Raw genomic sequence first — 17,506 nt, 5'->3', positions numbered from 1 at the left:
ATCGTTCCATACGGCACCTGAAAGCCACCGTATGGCACAAGATGACACGGCTGCCGGTCAGCACCTTGTGGTACTCTACGTCTGCTGTAGTTTTTTCGAATGACTACGAAAGAATGGTTCTTTCGCGCTTCACACTTTTTCATTATCATCTACTAGTTGAATCATTCGTTACCATCCTTCATTCTCCACAAAGGACACCCTCTCAAGTTTTCATTAAACTGTATGTCAGCACATAGTCTTGAATAATTTCTGTGGATTACATGTTGTTTATTTTTCCAACAAGTCTAGCTTTACTGTCTGACAATGAGATTCCTTGATATCTGGCAAACTCTTTTCAACATTTTTCAATCATCTGCAGTGATACCTTAACCAGAATTCTCTTCCTTTGTGGAAAAGCATTGTGTCCAGAATTCTATTTAGTAATTTTTTTCTACACACTTGATAGGTCTAGTCCAGTGTATTCTACATTACGTTATTTATTTCTTCTTCCCCCTACACTATCATATCTGTCGAGTCTACTGTAGTATGGTATGTGCCAATTGGCCTAAAACCATTGTCTGGATCCCTAGATCGGATGCTTCTTTTACTCGGCTTTCAGAACCAAGGTCTGAAGAAATTGTACATGTCAGACAAGCCCCTCGTAACCCTTACGATGGTACATCAGCTTACCAGAAACCAAAGAGTGTTTCGTGAACTGTACCGAATAGGCAGAGCTACGCTCGGAAGATTCTAACACTATTTTGTAGTGCCCTAAATTTCAATGCCTTCACTCAAAACCTCCAGTTTGCATGCCGATTAAGTGCCTGTAGATCCGAATAAATCTGACAGTATAGGGTAATGATTAATTGGGTTTGAAAGCACTGTTTATTTAAAAACTACGACGCAGAAGGACAAGTGATACATAAAAAGATTGATACATTCACTAAGTTTCTGGTACATTCTACAAATGTTCAATGCAAGCGCCCTTGTCACATGGCACACATAGAAAATATCCTGTTCCGTCCATACGTTCACTAACGTGTTTTCGAGAATGTCTGTCCCAGGAGCACTGATGCGTTCCTGCAGTTCTTGCAGCGTTGTTGGAATTGGGGGTTTATGAACTTGTCAACTACCACCCGACTTTCTGTACTTAATGTACTTGTCACTAAACAGTGATTTGAAACCAGATTTAGGCTAACCTCGAATACGTGGTATTCGAAAGCAACCATGGCCCAAAATGCAGATGTCTTTTGTTGAATTAGTGATGGCATGTTTTGGACAGATCAGAAGCTAAGCAGAACATGTAGTAGGCAGCTGTTTTCGAAAATTTGCTTCTTTATTTGTATACCAAATTTAGTCTTGTGAATTAATTTAACAGGAAATGTATTCGGAATTGCGAATATGAACCAGCTTCGGCTGCATATTGCAATGCCTACAGTGAAAATTTTTTCTGTTCAGTGACACGAACCCGGACTTCCTGCTGCTCGCGAGTGGCCACCGTAACTGCTTCGGTTATCCGAGCACTAATGACCGCCAGAGGTACAGTTCCATATGTCGTCATCCATGTGCCACAACCTGCACTCGTATGTTAAGTTTATTCCTGTCCATGAAGGACATATTTATTAAGAGCCGAGGTCATGGTGTTGGTGAATAAATACGAAATGTTATTAAGAAGTACGATGCAATGTCCCCTCGGACATGCATGAAGATTTTTAAGAAGTATGTGGAAGTGTTCCTTCAGACGTGCATGTCCGAGGGAACGTTGTATCATCGTAATACTAACTGTTAACGTACGCGTTCTCCATTTTACAGCTACTAATCAGTCCATCAATGTTAAGCAAACTTTAGTATCGAAATTATTGACCATAGTGTTCTGCACATTGCTAAGTGTGTCGCATGTAGTCAGGATTTGGTAGCTATTGCTGTATTATACTCTGTTTTGTTTGTAAAATTAATCTTTTACTCACACAGTAACAATTAATGGACTACACTCTTGTTAGGCAAATTACTTTCTAATAATATAATTAATTAAATAATTTTAAAAATGCTGCGTGTACTCAAGTAACAATTGGGGCCCACGTCTGAACCACTGCTTGTAAAACACATGTACTTGACAGACCGTTAACGGTCTGGCTGAAAACAGACTGTGTGCATAATCAGTACAAACAGTTATGGAAATTTTATATCTATATAGATCAGAGTTCAGAAAGGTAATTACCGACTGTTATCACGGATATTACGACGCAGAGTGACGTTCGCCTCACTTTCTTTATAACGCCATTTAGTTTGTCTGTATAAGGCTGACTCGGGTTAACACAAGGCATCAATCCTGTTTTTTTTCAACTGACTTAACGAGCACCTCTGTCATAATGAAGAGTGAGTATCGTACAAAATACTATTATACTACTGGCCATTATAACTGCTACACCAAGAAGAAATACAGACGCTAAATGGGTATTCATTGGACAAATATATTATACTAGAACTGACATGTGCTTCCATTTTCGCGCAATTTAGGTGCATAGATCCTGAGAAATCAGTACCCAGAAGAACCACCTCTGGCCGTAATAACGGCCTTGATACGTCTGGGCATTGAGTCAAACAGAGCTTGGATGGCGAGTACAGGTACAGCTGCCCATGCAGCTTCAACACGATACCACAGTTCATCAAGAGTAGTGACTGGCGTATTGTGACAAGCCAGTTGCTCGGCCACCATTCACCAGACGTTTTCAATTGGTGAGAGATCTGTAGAATGTGCTGTCCAGGGCAGCAATCGGACTTTTTCTGTATCCAGAAAGGCCTGTACAGGACCTACAACATGCGGTCGTGCATTATCTTGCTGAAATGTAAGGTTTCGCAGGGATCGAATGTAGGGTAGAGCCACTGGCCGTAACACATCTGAAATGTAACGTCCACTGTTCAAAGTGTCGTCAATGCGAACAAGAGGTTATCCACCAATGGCACCCCATACCATCACGCTGGGCGATACGTCAGTATGGCGATGACGAATACACGCTTCCAATGTGGGTTCACCGCGATGTCGTGAAACATGGATGCGACCATCATGATGCTGTAAACAGAACCTGGATTCATCCGAAAAAATGACGTTTGGCCATTCGTGCACCCAGGCTCGTCGGTGAGTACACCATCGCAGGCGCTCCCGTCTGTGATGCAGCATCAAGGGTAACCGCAGCCATGGTCTCCGAGCTGATAGTCCATGCTGCTGCAAACGTCGTCGAACTGTTCGTGCAGATGGTTGTTGTCTTGCAAAAGTCCCCTTCTGTTGACTCAGGGATCGAGACGTGGCTGCACGATTCGTTACAGCCATGCGGATAAGATGCCTGTCATCTCGCCTTTTAGTGATACGAGGCCGTTGGGTTCCACCACTGCGTTCCGTATAACCCTCCTGAACCCACCGATTCCATATTCTGCTAAGAGTCATTAGATCTCGACCAACGCGAGCAGCAATGTCTCGATACGACAAACCGCAAACGCGATAGGCTACAATCAGATCTTTATCAAAGTCGGAAACGTGATGGTACGCATTTCTCCTCCTTACACGAGGCATCACAACAACGTTTCACCAGCCAATGCCGGTCAACTGCTGTTTGTGTATGAGAAATCGGTTGACGGCTTTCCTCATGTCAGCACGTTGTAGGTGTCGCCACCGGCACCAACCTTGTGTGAATGCTCTGAAAAGCTAATCATTTGCATATCACAGCATCTTCTTCCTGTCGGCAAAATTTCACGTCTGTAGCTCGTCATCTTCGTGGTGTATTAACTTTAATGGCCGGTAGTGTAAATGGACTCTGCGACAGTTAGAAACTAAAAGGTGTTTGAGAAACAGAAGTTGGTTGGTTGGTTTGTGAGACTGAAGGGACCAGACTGCTACGGTCATCGGTCCCAGAAACAGAAGTCCTTTTTTTTTAGTTTGCTAGTAGTTCAATAGTTACTTAATAATGCAAATCGCCACAAACAACTATTATACAGTATAAACTCCCAAAGATTACGTTCTACCTGAGCTGAAGAAAAAGTAAGTAAAATGTGATGCGTAAGCGTTTAGCATCATGTCTTAGTCGCAGTCAATAGAGATGGAGTACACGCTCAAATAGGAGAAAGACCTACTATTCACGAATATTATAACTATTATGATTCTTTCTGTCACAAAAAATACACGCACACACACACCCATATTTCCCACGTCTGTCTAGGAACATCCCGGATTTATATATGTAAGTCACAAGAACGTAACGTAAAAGCATGTATTATCAGTTAGTGTGGCTCACAATTAGCCAGCAAACTTCAGATTTAATGCCAATCCGGAGTTTGCAATTCATTGGATTTGCCCACTAATTCAGCCATTTTGTCCTTACAATGTGAAGATAGCTAGTCCTAGGCAATCAGATCCTCAAAATTCTAAAGGGGTCACTTTGTTTCGAACCCAGAATCTCCAGAAAGGAAGACAGCAAAGTAATAAACAGGACCACTATGACGATATAGCACACATTGGTACAATTTCATGAAAATCGATGTAATGGATAGGTCTGTAAACAGTACAAGCCTTTTATCAAGCATGATGAATAAAATATCATACCCTAGAACACAATTGTTTCACAATTAAGAGTAGCTGAATTTTCTAATTACTAGTTGAACAGCAAATTTCATCCTTGCTTTATCTTACTTCTCCACCATAAATATATTCAATATCTTTCCTCGTGTTGCCTTTTCTGCACTGCATGTGACTTCAAAAAGAGATGGGGAAATCAGGAACAGATACGGCCACATTATATATTTTGCTCGAGATATGTGACTCACCATGCGATTTGTTTTCCTGCAGTGTTGGCAGGCCTTCTGGTGGTGGGTGTGTTGGCAGCAGTGGCCACGGCGACCACGCCCACGTGTCCCGAGGATGACGGCGCCACGCCAGTCTTCTTTCCTGACGACACGGACACCCACGGCTACTGGGAGTGCAGCAACGGCAAAGCCGTCCACATGGTGTGCCCCGACGGAATCGTCTGGAACTCCAATATCAACACCTGCGACTGGCCGGACTCCAGGAAATAGAAGATGCACGCTTGCTGCATCCAGAGAAAAGATCTCTTACCCACTCATCTTCGCCCTCCAACTCGACTTTGTCGTCAGAATCACACCCTCTCGCTGATATTTTCTGCTAGATCTTTTGTTAATGTTCAGCGTTCTTGTTCCATCTGATGTTACATTAATCCATGAAAAAAAATACCTGCAGCAATAAATAACTGGAATACAAGGTCTACCTGTCAGGAGTCAAAGCAGGAATAGCACAATGGGGTGTAGGGCTTTACATCAGGAAATAAATGGAACCCAGCGTAGTTGCAATAAGGTATGTAAACGAACGACTGATGTGGATAGATTTGACAGTGTCTAGCAAGAAAATTAGGATTGTGTCAGTATATTCGCATTGTGAAGGGATAGATCAAGATAAGATGGATAGTTCTTATGAGGCACTCATTGATGTAATTGTTAGAGTAAAGGACAAGGACAGTGTTCTGCAAATGGGTGATTTTAACGCCAGGATTGGAAATCGAACAGAAGGGTATGAAAAGGTTATGGGTAAATTTCGAGAGGATATGGAGGCCAACAGGAACGGGAAACAACTCTTGGATTTCTGTGCCAGTATGGGCTTAGTAATCACAAACTCCTTTTTTAAACATAAGAACATTCACCGGTATACTTGGGAAGGCAGGGGAACCAGATCTGTCATTGACTATATAATAACAGATCAGGAATTCAGGAAGGCTGTGAGGGACACACGTGTATTCAGGGGATTCTTTGATGACACTGATCATTATTTAATCTGCAGTGAAATTGGGATTGTGAGGCCGAAAGTGCAGGAGGTCAGGTCCATATGTAGGAGGATAAGAGTGGAGAAACTTCAGGATAAGGAAATCAGGCACAAGTACATAACAGCGATCTCATAAAGGTACCAGTTAGTTGAATGTAGTCAATTACAGTCATTGGAAAAGCAGTGGACAAGGTACACGGACACAGTAATAGAAGTGGCTAAAGAATGTCTTGGAACAGTAGTGTGTAAAAGTAGGATGAAGCAAACAGCTTGGTGGAATGGTGTTCAATACAAGACACCTCCATTAACTGTGGCTTAAGCCAATGCAGCACCTTCCATCTAATAAAGTAATCCGCCCTCGTATTTAAGCGAAACAGACACTGATTTATTTTCAATTGAGACGATGTGTGGGGAAGGGAGTAAGTCATGAAAAGCAATTTTGACAGCAGAAGCAAAAAACGGTTTTGACATTACAAAACAAGAACTTGAATTTACACAATGGTTACATAATCTCCAAATTAGCTTCAAAAATATGTTTACAGCAATATGTCGTTTTTGTATAAGAAATTTAATTAAAAAAATAAATGCTTGATATTTAGTGTCCAGGTAGTCCAGCATCGACAGCTGACGACCGTAAAACATTGTGGACTGTGTGAGCGTGGGCGTGAATAACACCTGCTCCATGCCCACGGTGGTGGAGCAGTTTTACGGGAGAGCATCCGTGAAGCAGCTGTATCATCACTCAAACTTTCATAGCTTCCTCAGCCTTCCTCAGATGTAACTCTTTTCAGAAACTAGACGCAATTTTTCTGGGCCTACTGCACGTTTTGTTTCATTTTCAGGTCACATGTAGAACAAGTGAAATTTCGAGGGAGATGAAAGGAAAGTTTGGGAAACGATGTCCGAAAAAATCTTCGTCAAAATCTCTCGTTGATATCCGCTTCGGGGTAAGCTTTCATAAAGGCGCGATGCATTCTCTTGAAATTACGATCAGGGCACAAATAATGTTTTGAAGATTTTCCTCTGTAGCAAATGACGTAATGTGAAACTTTATGAGCTTTCTGTCATGTTCATCATTTCAGTTTATAGGAATAGAATTGCGGTATCTTACCCCTTTGATCTCAATGCTCTCCTTTCTTTCTTTTTCAATCAAAGAGTGTCCACCTTTTGAACGTAAACAGCACGTGACGTGCGTTACATGACTGTACGTGACGTACTCTGCTCAAAGCAGAATCGTCGATACCCCACAGCCTTCTTTGTTTTATATGCACTTTGTTAACTAAACCAGAAAAGAAAACTATCTCGACTTAGACAATTTTGTTTCCAAAACTCTGAGTCTAGTTTCCTTACGTCATTCTCTTCAAAACTACGTCACTTACATTCGAATTTACAATCAGACTGCACAGAGGAATTATACGACAGGCGTTACTAGTGAATGTAATCATGTAAATGTCATTGCAGGCGGAAAATATAACTTACCAGTGTCTATGGAACATGTTTCAGAGACTTTTGTCTTACTAACAACTCCAAGCAACGTTACTATCGCGTCAATAACACAGCAATGAATGGTTGGCCGCAGAGTAAAAGCTTCTTGACTTACTCCCCTATCCATGCCAGCTCACTTTATGTTACTGTAGCTGCGATATTGCGTCAGGTGTAAGAACATAACCGCTCAAAACTTTGAAATTCCGCTACTTCTACGCCACTGGCGAATTGTATTTCCACGTTTTCGATAAAAATTCTGAGTAATTAATTGCTTTGACGTACCCCCTTTGCCACTACAGTGCCTAAATTATTTACATTTTACCTTCCTATCTCCACTCACGATGTCACTTTGCACTATGTTCGCCTTTCGTCCGACTTCTCAGAGGTCTTTACTCATGGTTCACCGTCTCAAATTGCTTCTTATTGGCCAGCAGCTTTTTGACTCCAGTACTTGGAAGGTAACAGGTGTCAGGCTGTCTTACTAGCACTGTTATCTGTTTTACGTAGTCTTCTTCGTATAGTCTTCTACAAGATTACGCTGTTAATGACTGACAAGGAGTACATGTATACTGTGGGCTAAGCTCTAAATTATCCTACAGAGAGGCAATCTGACCTATGTGAGCAGAATAGTGCTTTACAAAACGCAATAATTCTCTATAACAATGTCGCAACTCCAGGAGCTACATCAATCCACCTTGCGTCGCATATAAAAAGATCCCTTTAATTCATCACCTCTACATACATTCAATCATGTGACAGACTTTCCCGCTAATTTACTTCTTTTGCTTGGTCGCGACTAGCTGGTGGTTCTACCGCTATCAACAGTTTTGCTTCCAGAGGGGCTTAGAACGTTTTAAATAATGTTACGTCTAATGATAATCTCGAATCAGTATGGTATGTCAGCGTTTTTGTTGTTTTGAGACCGTGCCGCATAATGTGAAGGCGGTAGAACCTACCATGGCAGCTCTTTATTCTTGTCCTAATTTATCGGTATTATACCACGGTTGAAACTTACCTTTTATAGTACTTGTGAACTGTTTTCACTGTACGTCACAATTCCCGGATTATAACTCCTAACAATCCTTAATCATGACCTTAAATCCCACACGATGCCTATTTTCGAAAACTACTATCAAAGATACCCATATCGTCCTTTGTCATCTAAAAACGTTTACTCTATACATTTCCAGTTCACAATAAAATTCTTATCCTATAATGGCTTAACCATAAGAAAGTGCAGCAGTTTTCGCCACTCCTACTTTCGGCACAGACTGAAGTAATGCCCTTTTTTTTACGGCAAATTCAAGAGACTACTGCACGTGACTCAGTAGTGGTGCGCCCAGCTACATTGTACTGTGTGCCTAATGCAGGACTTAACATCTCAGCTCTCGGCCCGTTACCACTATGGTGGTGTCTTGTTCCAACATCGTTAAAAAGTAGGAAACGTAAAACCACAGTCTGTTGGCATTCCCGTTAGCGACAAAGTTCCAGCTGCTCATTACATATCTTATTGTCCCAGACGATCCTCCAGCACTCTTCATCCAATTCGCTTCCTCCTTCGGAAATGTGCTGTTACAGAACCACGGCTTCTCCTTCATCATCCGCAGTATTCCTGAAAACTGTAAAAGGTATGAGATGTCTATTGGAAGTTTGCGCGGTTTTCGCTGACGAAGCATGTGATGTGCAACCGAAGGAGGTCGTAGTGAAGATACAAAAAAATTTCTTTATTTCTTCCTTATCAATTTATTCAACTTGACTTCACCAATTAACTGGTCAGAAGCAAGGCGGCAGACATACACAAGGATGAATATTAACAAATCTTTAATTCATTCGTCCAACATATAGTGGAAAAATAGTGCATTTCCGTCTGCTCGTACTATACTGGCGTTTTAGCGGCAGGTGTAGCAATTGCCAGAGATGCAGGGACGTGATTTGCTTAGGCAGGGGAATATTGACTCGGTGCATTGATTCGACGGAGATGATGGCGCTCACAGCACAAACGGCTCAGCTCCGTCAGTTGTGCGCAGTAAGGCTGACATGTCTTGTATTTCGCTGCATGTCACACATATTTCGATTTTTCTCAGAATTTCCAACATTTTGCAGGATTTTACATTGTCAAACGATTTTTTTGGATTCATAAGTCTTATGTACGTGTCTTCTCTCCATAACACTGCATTATCAATCGCAAAGTTGTAATTGCCTCTTCATTCCCTGTGCCGAAAACTGATCATCTAACAGATCCTTAATTTTCTTTTCCATTTTTCCATGTATTATTCTTGTCAGCAACTTGGATGCATAATCCGCAAAACTGGTTGTGCGACAGTTCTCGATCTTATCTGCCCTTACCAACTTCGGGATTGTGTGTATGATACTTTTCGTGGTTTCTAATGGTATGTCTCCAGACACATAGATTCTGCACACCAGATATAATAGTTCCCAACGGTTTCACAAACTTCTAAGAAATGTTATTAGCCCATTTTACCTTATCTGATCGAAATTCATTCAAAACTCAAATAAACTCTAATACTGCACCCCCTGTCATATCGACCCTATTTCTTCCACAAATACTTCATGAGGCACGTCTTCATCCTCGTAGAGATGTTTCCACCTACACGCACTCTATTCTGCGCAGAGCAGTGAAAATCCTACTGTACACTTAATGCTAATACACTTGCTGTAATTGAAGGTTGTTTTTAGCGTAGCAACAATATTATTAGAATCCTGGATTTTGTAGTACTCTAGTGCATATCTTTTCCTCTGATGTCCCAAAGTCCAGTGCGTAAATACTGTCTTTGACGTCACGGGCGTTCTGCGTCTTCTTCGTGTTCTGATACTGATCTCGAGTGTCGCCTGTTGGAAACTTGAGTACACCCAAGAAACAAGATATCAGGCGAAGAAGACGTTCTTTGAAACCGATGACTAGATTACAGCCTTGCAAAATCAGGGAAATAAATCACGGCTCAAGTATTAGAGATAAAAAAGCAATAATCTGAGGCGAAAATAATTTTCCTGAGTGTTTCACTCATTACCGATTACGTCAGCACAACTAACAGCACCTTAATATTTATTGCATAAAGTGATGACACTAAGGAATGTAATAACTAATTAGATTAAATACTTAGCAAACAGTGTTGCCTGTGATGAAAATAAATTTCCTACATATTTCACTCATTACCGAAATATCGCAAATACTAACACTAAAAGTGTCTTAATAATACCAGCGCCCGTGGTTGAAATTATCGGGTATTACAGTAGCAAACGTAATGCATCATAGAATAAATTAATTGTAAATAGTTTTTAGATAAGATGTGTATGAAGCTATTTTGCAAGAAAATACAATGTATCTTACCCAACTAGTTTCTTCAGTCGCATAGAACGCGTAGCACTAGGCAGTGGACTCTGAAGAGGACGTATTGTAGGTTGTGTCCTAATTCTGTATAATTCTCACATGAGACCTGAAAAAAGAATTGACGCAACTTGAAGAAGAGAACTGTGTTAATTAGGCTACGCCTGTGACGATTATAACGATCAATGTGGATTTTTCAAGTATTGTTTATTTACTGAAGCTTGCTCCTTTCGGTCACAGAACTGAGACTCCTGCAGTATAGGCCACTCCAGGTTGATGCCATATTTTTCGACTTCCAGAAAGTTATCGACACACTTTCACACTGCCACCTCGGAAAGTAAGTACAAAATGACGGAATGTAACACCCGCAGAAAGTGTTTTCATCATTTAGCGGTACCGTAAGCTAAAAGGTAAACAAACGAGCAGGAAAGTTTCCTAAATTTCTTTGAGTATTAGGAAACTCTGTTCACTTCAAATTCATGTTGCAGTGAAGTCTGCAAACGGTACAAATGGCTCTGAGCACTATGGGACTTAACATCTATGGTCATCAGTCCCCTAGAACTTAGAACTACTTAAACCTAACCAACCTAAGGACATCACACAACACCCGGTCATCACGAGGCAGAGAAAATCCCTGACCCCGCCGGGAATCGAAACCGGGAACCCGGGCGTGGGAAGCGAGTACGCTACCGCACGACCATGAGCTGCGGACACAGTGAAGTTTGCCGAGGCAAAACACCTGTTAGCTCTGCAAGACGAAATTACATGACTGTAGCATTAGAATACGATGCAGAGGACTTGCAACCTTCAGCTTGCACGTCGTCTGATGCTCCTAAGTTTAAACTTCCATATCAATCATCCTCATAAATGCGTCAACAGTTCTGCTACTCTGTTATTCCCATGGAATGTCAAATCAGGTACTATACGTCATATTAGGCGATCCAGTCAGATTAACGTGGCTCCTATACCTGCTCGAAGTTAGCGAGCAAAGACGATTCACACACGGTAGGAGGTGGGTATATAAATCATGTCGAGGATGGGTGAAGGGGTGGGGGGGGGGGGGGGGGGAGAGAGGCACAAAGCACTGCAGTCATCAGATCTGAGACAGACCGCCTCCTACCCTGCTTTGCAAAAGGGCAAGTTTCCGACTTCTTGTGATGAGGCATGGTCGTCCAACACCTTGCGCCTATCTGAGGTTTCAGTGCCCTTCATCCACTTTCCACGGATGCCCCCGACAGCTGATTGCTATGCGGAAGATCTGGGTTCCAATCTAAGTACTGCCATGGATTTTTCCTTGGTGGAAGCACTGAAGCAATGTGCAATCAGTCTCTTTATGCCAATTGGGAAGCTACTTAAATGAGAAATACCGGCTGCAAGATCTAGAAATTCGACAACGGCTGTGAGATCGGCATGCTAAGGCCACGCCATTCCATGCTGCATCCAAAAAACATTGGCAGAGGATGACACGGCGATCAGTAGGTCCTGATTGACCTGCCGGAGCCAGACAACACAGCTTTGTTTGTTTTCCCAGCTTATGTACTGATGTGACCTGCGCAACTTTCCAGTCCTTAGGTAAGCATCTTTCGTCGAGAGAGCGGTTGTATGTTACTCAGAACAGAGCTACTTCATCATCATATCCTGAAATGAGTGATTTAAGTTGCTTCACCGCTCCAAGACTATCTACTTCCAAATGACTTGCGTTATCAGCTGTTCTTGATTGGGATTCTGGAGTATTTACAGCAATTTAATTGATGAAGAATTTCAGGGCACTGCGTTTAGTAATTTCGCTTTGGTTGCACTTTCGCCGGTAACGTTATCATTACTATAAAGCAGTGTAGCCGTTGTCACTGATATGCTTTACATACGGCCAGAAGCCCTTTGGATTTTCTGTCGTATTTCGAGATTTCGAGAGTTTCCTTATGGAAAGGATGAAACTCATCTGACACTGCAGTCCGCACGAAGATTCGAGCATCTGTAAACCACCGCAAATGTTAGAGCTTTTGCTTCCTTTTGACTGTGGCATTATATCTGCGTTGCTTCTGCAGTAGTATTGACAACCGTTTTGTGATCCGTGGAGATCTGTAGCACCTCGTATTAATTTACTTTGAATAAAATTCTCGGTAAGTCTTTTTTCAAACCGATTTAAGGCCTACATTCAAACTTGGTCTGTCATGTTGCTCTGTTGGTCGTTAAAGCTCATTTACACAAGATGCAAACACTGTGATGCCGTTCGCCAAACCAGATTTGTGCAGTTATGTGCTATAGTGGGGAAGAGGCCACAGAGGTGTAGAAGTTGTGGTGCAGCAGTCTGGAGGGGGTGGGGGTAGGGGGTAGGGGGTAGGACGGTATGTGGTTGCTAGGAAAACATAGCGGGAAGGTAAAACACTTTTATCCAACATCTGTAGTTCTGTGGGGCCGCAAATACGCCCCCTCAGGCTTTAGGCCCCAATGACAGAAATGTCTGGCTGCGACGTCCACACCCACTCATGCAGACACTTGGTTTGATCGCTCAGAAACGCTTCTTCAGTGTAGCGGCATGATGCACGTGCCAGCATTGTGTACGACAGTCAGTACGGAAAGAAGTATTGATTGTTTCCTCAAACTGACCCTCAAAAGACGTCCTCTTTGTCTGCAGGGATAAATTTTGGTCATTAGAAATCGTCTTGCATGACTGCTCTTTGAATTCTGCCTTCCCTACTGTCCTGATAAATTCTAATATGAGCTGTAATATTGATTGACTTATTTTTTCAATACGAAGGATGTATCAGAGCATTATATCGGTGAGTCAAGATAATGTTTATATTATTTCAATGAATTTCTTAAATTTTACTAATTCCAATCAAATATAGAATTTCATATCTGTCCCCACCCCCAAAAAAGAGAAAAAAAAACAGTCATAAGGAGACAAAAACCGCAACGTACTTCGCTGCTAGGAGAAAAAATTCCAACACTATGGATAGAAATTTAATAAAAATAAACTGTTCATAACTTACGGATCTGTTAGTTCCTTCACCACGAAGGAATCATTTAGGGAAGGAGCGGTAGGCCATTAAGACCCCGAGGGGCAGGACCCATTTGTTGCGAGGAATGAGGAGACAAAGATGAAGAGAGAGATAAAAAGGTACGAGGACAAAGATAGTAAATTGGTACCAACAACTCCAAAATTATACTGTTTAGGTTTACATGAGTATATAGAAAATAAAGTGATTTCCCCTCAAAGTGGGTACTGCTAGCCATCGGATGTCCTTGTTATTTTGTTCAAAGTATATAAAATGAAATTATTTGAAATTATTCAGAGAAAAATGTAAAACCAGAAAGATACGGAATGGCCGGCCAGTACTCATCTTTAGACGCCATCTCAGAACTGGCTATACAGTCACCTAACAGTAAATAACACATATTCCAGTTTAAGAACTGCTACTACCACTCTACTGTCTTCGACTTCCTATTATGTATCTACACTGAAGAGCCAAAAAAAACCGACACCTGCCTAATATCGTGTAGGGCCCCCACGAGCACGCAGAAGTGCCGCAACACGACGTGCCATGCAGTCGATTAATGTCTGAAGTTTTGCCGGAGGTAGTTGACACCATGAATCCTGCACGGCTGTCCATAAATCCGTAAGAGTACGAGGAGGTGGAGATGCCTTCTGAACAGCATGTTGCAAGGCATCCCACATATGCTCAATACTGTTCATGTCTTGGGAGTTTGGTGGCCATCGGAAGTGTTTTAACTCAGAACAGTGTTCCTGGAGCGCTCTGTAGCAATTCTGGACGTGTGGAAGTGCCCAATTTCGTCGGCATGCACAATGGACGTGAATGGATGCATGAGAGTCTTATCTAGACGCATCAGGGGTCCCATATCACTCCAACTGCACATGCGCCACACTATTACAGAGCCTCCACCAGCTTCAACAGTCGCCTGCTGACATGCTGGGTCCGTAGATTCATGAGTTTGTCTCCATACCAATATACGTCCATCCGCTCGATTCAAAGGTAAACGGGACTCGTCCGACAAGGCAACATGTTTCAACAGCCCAATGTTGGTACTGATGGGCCCAGGGGAGGCGTAAGGCTTTTGTGTCGTGCAGTCATCAGGGAACACGAATGGGCATTCGGCTTCGAAAGGCCATATCTATGATGTTTCATTGAATGGTTCGCACGCAGCACTTTTTGAAGGCCCAGAATTGAAATCTGCAGCAATTTGCGGAAGGGTTTCACTTCCGCCGCGTTGAAGGATTCTCTTCAGTCGTCATTGGTCCTCTTCTTGCACGATCTTTTTCCGATCGCAGCGATGCCGGAGATTTGTTGTTTTGCCGGATTCCTAACATTCACGGTACATTCGTGAAATGGTCGTTCAGGAAAACCCTCACTTTATCGCTACCTCGGAGATGCTGTGTGCCATCGCTCGGGCGGCGACTATAACACCACGTTCAAATTCGTATAAATCTTAATAACCTGCCGTTGTAGCAGCAGTAAACGAGCTAACAATTGCAGCAGACACTTGTCTTATATAGGCGCTGCCCACCGCAGGGACGTATTCGGCCTGTTTACACATCTCTGCATTTGAATACCCATGCCTACACCAATTTCCTTGGCGTTTCAGTGCATCTATACAAATTTAAGTCTCTTGCTTGCACCTATCTGCATACGTAGGCTGATCTAAAGCACTGGTTTAAGGATGATGATCGTTTTTTGGCTTTGAGATATGCTAACTCATGAAGAAGGTTTTTGTAAATAATTTACAAATATTTCATACAAATTGTCTGAATAATCAAGAATTAAAGTTGCCGAAAGGAAATCACTGCCAGCTAGTGACCTCTTGTCGCAACCCGAGAGAGCAATAGTACCTTCGAGAAGGCAGCAAGTATTATGAACTTTGCATGTGGTGTCGTGCTTTAGTGGTAGAACGTGTGGCTAAAAATTGAAAGTTTGTACCATCGGATCCCAGCTTCGTAATTTTTTTAGCTCAGCCTTTTAATCTACCAATCACCTCTTAGTGACGTGGAGATTCGCATTTAGAAATATGGCGTCAATTTCGCTCAGATCAGCAGTCACAGTTCGCGCTCCTAGTTCACTACAGACTCTTCGATCACTGGGAGCGAGTTATTCACTTCGAAGTATCTTAGTAAATATGAAGAATAACGCAAAGATATTCACCTTACTATCAAGGTGTGGAGCGAGATTTACAGATTTAAATATTCAAATATTTTCAACGACAGGTTCCCTGCAATCGTTTGAGAACTGCCTAGCGAAACAACATGCGAGTCCAAATTATTTGGTGCTTTATTTTAATTCTGCAATAAAACGTTTTCCGAAAAATTTCTTCAACGTCTTCAGCAACTTTGCTTCGATTACGTACAGTACGTTCTTCCAGCAGTGCAGCAGATGACTCAGTTTTCAGCTTTCAGTCCTCTTTGAATCAAACCAAGATGTGGAAACGATTCTTTGTGTCTGCCACAAAGAAAGCACGAAAAAGAATTGCAGCAGTGAGTCTCAACAATGCATCATCAAAAATGCTTCACAGCGCGTAATAAGCTTCACAAGAGAAATGCTGTAGCATTTAACATGTAGATCATACGGCATTTTTGTTATTTTTTTCTTTTATTTGTGCCACCTCATCCAGCCTTCAATACATACTGAATCACACATACACACACATACATACACACAAACACACACACACACACACACACACACACACACACATACACACACACACACACAAACCATGATATGTCACTCCAAATGCCATTCAATAAGGAACTGATAAGATTTATGCTTCCATAAAACTTTCCTACTGTGCGGTGTTTACCTCGCGTAAATTGTATCAAAGTGATGGTAATCAATATTTAATATCGTTCTCCGAAATTGTTTCGTAACTGTACGCCGTGGCCCGCAAACAATATACGCTATCCCACACTAGTCGTCTGGCCGTAGGTAGTTAACGCTACCCGTGCGAAGACTGGCCGGAACATTATATAATAATTACAAGCGCTTCTCACACCTGAGATGTAACTATACCGCGGGAGATAGTCTCAGAGCTTTTAGTGCTTCACATGTTCCCTATGAAGCAGGAAGAAGTAAAAACAGCAAGGAGTTATATAGTAAATGAGTTAATAACGTTATTTAAAAGGAAAAAACTGCAAACGACTCCGACTCCTGCTTTGCATCATCGTCTCATTAATAAAACCTCTTTAAATGCCTGGGATGAAATTTGAAAATGGGTTTTTCTAGCCTGATTAACAAATTCACACGGATTTTAAGCACAAGAGTAGAAGACAACATAAAAATTTATTTGGCACGTGGCGTCATTTGATTTAAAGTTCCAATTTTGAATAGCGTATGTTTTGGTTCTCAGCGAAAACACCGTTCACTATCATAAAGAAAAAATATCAACAGTTATAAAAGGTCTACCGACCCGGCTCAGCTTCTTGGCTCTGAGCACTATGGGACTCAACATCTTAGGTTATAAGTCCCCCTAGAACTTAGAACTACTTAAACCTAACTAACCTAAGGACACCACACACACCCATGCCTGAGGCAGGATTCGAACCTGCGACCGTAGCAGTCCCGCGGTTCCGGACTGCAGCGCCAGAACCGCACGGCCACCGCGGCCGGCTCAGCTTCTTGCAGGTAGCAGTAAGTATCTACATCCGGACTACTTAAGCCATGTGATCAAAAGTATGCGGACACCCCGAAAAACGTACTATTTTCATATAAGTTGCATTGTGCTGCCACCTACTGCCAGGTACTCCATATCAGCGACCTCAGTAGTCATTAGACATCGTGAGAGAGCAGAATGGGGTGCTCAGCGGATCTCACGGACTTCGAACGTAGTCAGGTGATTGGGTGCCACTGGTGTCATAAGTCTGT

This window comes from Schistocerca cancellata, chromosome 3, assembly GCF_023864275.1.
Source record: "Schistocerca cancellata isolate TAMUIC-IGC-003103 chromosome 3, iqSchCanc2.1, whole genome shotgun sequence".
Taxonomy (NCBI): domain Eukaryota; kingdom Metazoa; phylum Arthropoda; class Insecta; order Orthoptera; family Acrididae; genus Schistocerca; species Schistocerca cancellata.
This window is presented reverse-complemented; position numbering follows the sequence as displayed.